The sequence below is a fragment of the Solanum tuberosum genome, unplaced genomic scaffold (genome assembly GCF_000226075.1).
Source record: "Solanum tuberosum cultivar DM 1-3 516 R44 unplaced genomic scaffold, SolTub_3.0 scf00240, whole genome shotgun sequence".
Taxonomy (NCBI): domain Eukaryota; kingdom Viridiplantae; phylum Streptophyta; class Magnoliopsida; order Solanales; family Solanaceae; genus Solanum; species Solanum tuberosum.
This window is the reverse complement of record NW_006239164.1, coordinates 444014-450136: the sequence shown is the minus strand read 5'-3', so window position 1 is coordinate 450136 and position 6123 is coordinate 444014.

The following is a 6123-nucleotide window of genomic DNA, read 5'->3' as shown; positions in this document are numbered from 1 at the left end:
AGTCGCCACTTAATTTTTAGTAAAAAAATCAAGAAAAATATAAGGTTTTTCAAAAGATTCAAACAGATAAAATCGATTGAAAACAAGGGTTCGAGTTCAATGTACATTCCGAGAAGGTGTTAGGCCCTCGGAATGCCCGCTAACTCGCGGTTGACCGGAGATTTGACCAAAATGATTTTTGACTAATTTGAAATTTTAACTCAAGTAAAAGAATTTATTTATTTTTAACTAATATTTTTAATATTTAACTAAGTAAAGAACTCACAACTTTGACTAATTTTGAAAGTTTAACGAAGTAAGAGAACTCATTTATTTTAACTAAATATTTTTAAAATTTAACTAAGTAAAGAACACACAATTTTGATTTTTTTTTTTTTTTAACTAAGTAAATGAACTTATTATTTTATTACTATTATTATTTTTATCATTTTATTTATCTTAAGGGGGGATGAACGAAAGGGAAATAATTCATAAAATGTCAACAAGACTAATATTAAAATAAAAATTAAGTAACAAAAATATATATACTTTAATTCGAAAATAAAATGAAATAACCACTCTTGGGGAATTTAATTAAGTTGAATCATAAAATAATCAAAGTGTTAGTCAAATATAATAAATGAGGGAAAGGAGAAGCATGTCAAATTTGGGCCTGTTGCTGCGTTTTTTGGGCCTCCTTCAGCCCATTTTCGCTTCTGAAAATCGTGATACAACGAGTGTATACTTTGCATACGGGTCGTATTTTGACCCGTTTTCTTGTATATCAGACTGTATACCAAGTGTATACAATCCCCTTTGACGCCTCCAACCTGTATTTTCAATTTTAATCCGGTATTTTGTTGGGTTGGACCGTTTATCAGTGTATAAAAGCAGTATATAGCTGATTTTTCAGCTTTCCAGAATCTGTAAACTTAATTCCCATCCCCTATGCTGCGTGTGACCTGTTCGTCGGCTGTTTCAGACTCGATAAAAATATAGAATTGGGCCCGTAAGGCCCACTCCACGAAATGCAAAGAGAGGGGGTCCAATGGATTCCAACGGCATTCACATGTAGCGTTAACGAAACAAAATAAAAGAAAATAAGTAACGGATCATTGTCATAACGAAAAGCATTAAGCAAATAAAAAAGAAAGAAAACCATGCACTATTGTTCAGATATCAAATATTTTTAAAAGACAAAAATAACCCAATCATGATTTAGATCATGAGGTAAAACAATCTCAATTTACAATGGAAAATCATTATTCACAAAGAGACCTCGACAGTAGGCAATAACATAAATGACATCAACACTAGCCCAAATTCAAAATCCAAAATAATAACTCATTATTAATCCAACTAAGATCACTGGAGGAAAAGTAACCAAGCTACTGACCAAACATTGTCCAAACTTAGACGAATGCCTTTGAACGAAATGAACTCGCACACATGTTGAGAATATAGACATATAACAAAGGGTACCGACCGAGAAAATTAGGACTAATGTAGTAGGTTGAATTTTTTTTTTTTTTTTTTTTTCCCAAAAAAAGTAGGTTGAATTTTTTTTTTTTTTTTTTTTTTACCATAATAACTTACGACGTGACCGATAATAGCCAAACGGGTTCAATGAATAGGAGCACCACATCTGAGTTTCCAAATTCTAATTTAGGCGATCAATCCACATAAAAAAATCATGATTCAAAGTAGATATTGCGATTTGAATCTAACTAAGTATACAACAAATGGCAAAACCAAACGAGAGGGATTTTTAGGAAGGAGAAATTCCTACGACAGATTCACTTTAAAACAGAGATGACACGGGTCAGATCTTGAAGACAAAAATGGATGAAATCAGACCCCTCTTTAAACAAACGAGCAACCATATTCTTCAAGTTAACGATGTACCCTATCTCAACCTATTCCAACATTAATCTAAAAATAATGAGTTAAAGAGTTTAGGATGCGTAAGGGCTAAGTGTTCCCAAGCAACGACATGGCATACGAAACTCCAAAATACAACACTTTAAGGGATAAAAAATGAACATTGGAAGGCCAACTTGCAGAGAAAAACTGGAAACAGGGCATATGCAATCTGGAGAAAGAAAAATGAAGTGTTCACTTCGAAATAAAACCCGACAAAAAAAACGATCAAGTAGATAACCAAGACGAACAGTGATGAACACAATCCAAAAACTCAAAACAGTAGTAGATGCGACATACAACTTGAAAATTTCAGGAAAAAAAGCAGCAAGCAAGGAATAAACCTTCTATCATTTGTACCCAAACACTCGCATCAGACCCACACATAACACGACTCAAATCCCAAGCATCTACCGGAAGCTAAGTGAATAAAAGAGTTAGGAGCCGTATACCTTTTGACGAGCAGCGAATCGGGACAGGAACAAAATGATTACGAAAGAGCTTCCACCACTACGTGAGGTGATGTGAGGCTAAAAATACATATTTTTATCATTATTTCCTCACATTTATGATTTATATTTGTCCTTTTTGAGCATTAATTTTATGAATTGTGTTAAATGGTATATTTTATTTGTAGAATTAAATTGGTGGAAAAATGAAGAAGTTTGGAGCTAAAACGAATTAAAGATGGAAGGTTGAAGAAGGAAATCAAGCAGACAGCTTAATGGATTAAATTTATTAAAATAATATATTTCTATATATGGTGCAAAGAAGGACTTTCCAATTCAATTTGAATGTGATTTGCAGCTGCCACGTGTCACCAGCTGACCAGCCCTTGCCGCCAAGAATTTCCATAAATTGCGGCCACACGGAAAACCCAATTTAATTGGGTTTTGTTTTCCTAATTTAATTTGGACTCAATTATTTTATTTAGGGTTTCTATATCTATAAATAGGGGATGGAAAGTTATTTTTGAGAGGAGGCCAAGAACCAAGATACAAGACACAATATAAATTTTCTTCTAGCTTAGGAACTTTGGAAGAGCCGCCGTGGAGGCCGGAGAATTGTGGTTTATTCTTTCTTCTCCTTTATTATTTATTTGTATTCGTGATTAATAAAATATAGTTTAGCTATTGTTCTTAACTTTTTATGATTAACACAAGCATATTTATTTTAATAAATTTTGATTGTGTTTTTGAGATAATGAGTAGCTAACTTTCATAACAAACGAGCAACCATATTCTTCAAGTTAACGATGTACCCTATCTCAACCTATTCCAACATTAATCTAAAAATAATGAGTTAAAGAGTTTAGGATGCGTAAGGGCAAAGTGTTCCCAAACAACGACATGGCATACGAAACTCCAAAATACAACACTTTAAGGGATAAAAAATGAACATCGGAAGGCCAACTTGCAGAGAAAAACTGGAAACAGGGCATATGCAATCTGGAGAAAGAAAAATGAAGTGTTCACTTCGAAATAAAACCCGACAAAAAAAACAATCAAGTATATAACCAAGACGAACAGTGATGAACACAATCCAAGAACTCAAAACAGTAGTAGATGCGACATACAACTTGAAAATTTCAGGAAAAAAAAGCAGCAAGCAAGGAATAAACCTTCTATCATTTGTACTCAAACACTCGCATCAGACCCACACCTAACACGACTCAAATCCCAAGCATCTACCGGAAGCTAAGTGAATAAAAGAGTTAGGAGCCATATACCTTTTGACGAGCAGCGAATCGGGACAGGAACAAAATGATTACGAAAGAGCTTCCACCACTACGTGAGGTTCCGACGAAATTTGAGTGGACAAAACGCAGCAAACGGAAGCAAAAACTGAACCAAAAATGGTTTCGAGAAGTTCTCGCTTGAGTGTATTTCTTCCCGTTTAAACACTGGCTATTTCTCAATAAATTTTCCAACTGAAGAATCTCTCTCCCCCCCTTTCATATTGAAACAGTAAAGTCTTATATAGAAAGGAGCTAGGGTTCGACTTTGAGGGGGGAAAGGGCTGAAAATCGGATGGAAAAGGCCCAATTCAAAATTTAAATCCTCAAAAATCTAACACCATTAAGGGAAGACAAGTTTTTTTTCTGAAATTTCAACTCCATTCCGGAAAAGGAATGGAGGATGGACGGATGGATCGATTCCCATCGTCCTTAGAGCTCGACGTTGCTGCTGTACGAACCTCTGGTGAAGGAGACGTTGCTTCTGATTTAGCCTGCTGTGATATTGCATAGAATTGGAAAGAAAAAAGGGATGGGGTCGGTGTATTGCTCTTGTACGTTATATCTATTGTTGTTGTGTATTATTGTTGAATGTAATGTATAAAGTTGTTGGAATGGTGGGCTGGAGGAGTTGAGCAGGAGCTGATAATTGGAAGTGGGCCTGGATTACAGAGGGAATTGGGTCGGTTGGTTTGAGCATTGTATTGTTATTGTATTGTAAAATGATAGTGGGCCAGATTAATTAAAAATGCTGAGAGTTATTGGCTAGAAGATTTGGGTTTAAATTAATTTAAAAATAAAAATATGGGCTTAAAGGATTTGGCTAATAAACTACAATTTTAACCGAATTGAGTGGTCAATTGCATTACGAATTTAGCCAATGAGTAGGAAAGTGGCCGAATTGAATTATTATTATTTTTTATTTTTATTTTTTTTAGTAAATTCGGCTAGTAACTAAATAAGACGAATTGATATAATTAACTAACAAGCTTCTTCATTTTAACGAGATAAAATAATCAAGCTTAGTAATAAAATAATTAAACAAATCGTTTTAAGATGATAACTATAATTAAGACTAAACTAAATTAATAAAATATTTAACTTAAAAAAGTGTAAAATCTTTTTATGACGATTTTCAACTATTTACGAAATATACTAATAGAATATATGTACCTATATAAAACACATTAACTATTTAAAATATTACATAAATAAGTAAAATCGTTTTAAAAATCTGGGAAGTATTTTGAGTTTTTCATAAAACCAATTATTTCAAAATTGTTTAAGAATTAAGAAGTTCAAAAGTTAATTCCTATCGTGGCGGGTCAAAATTAGGTGTCAACAACTGTCCCTCATTTTATTTGGATTGATGCAAGAAATTCGAGGAAAATGAAATTGACTAATCCAATTTTGACCGATCACATTTTCATCTTTGAGGAAAAGGCTATTTCGGTACGGACTTTAGAATTATGGCAGAATCCTGGAAATGGGTTTCCTACACATCTCAGGCTATATGAGAATTTAGGCCACTTGTAGTTCGATATGCTTGATTTGATGCACGATTTTGAAAGAATTCAAGAGTTGGGAATAAGATTTAAGAGCGGATGTTGGAATACAACCAAGTTTCAACATCGATTCTGCCTACATATCCCCAACTTAGGAAATCAGGCTGCTTGTAGTTCGACTCTATCGGTTGAAAATGAAATCTATTATGCTAGATCACCTTCAGTTCTGGAAGAGTGACAAAGCAAATCGAGTATGAAAAAGAGGTTTGCAACCTCTTAGCCATGAATGTGGCGCGCTTCACACCCATAATTAAGAACTTACACAAACATAATTCCCAAAGCTCTTGGCACATTTGTCACTCGGATTGGAAAGCCGCTTTCGGTAGAGACCAAAAATTTCCAGAAGTGAAACTGAAACCGACAAACCTAAGAAAAACCCATATGCCTTCTGATAGGGGTGTGGTTTGATTGTGGTGGAAGTCGCTCCTCTGCTCGCGTCCTAAGAGTTTGACACTCCTCTTTGGACTATGTCCCAGTTCGCTGCTAAGAAAAAGTTCCACGTTGTGCTGCATCCTTTTTGATGTCGTCCGCACTTGTGGTTTGTTTTGGAGAATTCATCCTTTCGGATGCTCTCGACAAAGACTGAGATAAAACTCATTAGTATAACATGCGATTCAAATGGAGAGATAATGTCTTTTACCGTGATGTCACTTAATTGCTCTCCTTGAACATTTGGCGTCAACTTCATCGGGTTCGACGCAAAGCAAATAAAGCTAGTGTTTCATATTTGCAATATAATCTTCAATGTACTCTTCCTTTGATTAATAAAAAGGCTGACGTAATATGTTGACAGTTCTCTTAACGTCGTTGTTGATAATTCTCTTGATGTCATTTTGTAAAGAAAAAATGATGCAGTCGATGTTGATCTTCTTGTGATGGGTAAATCTTTCTCTTGCAATGCATAACTTCTTTTCCGCGATGCAT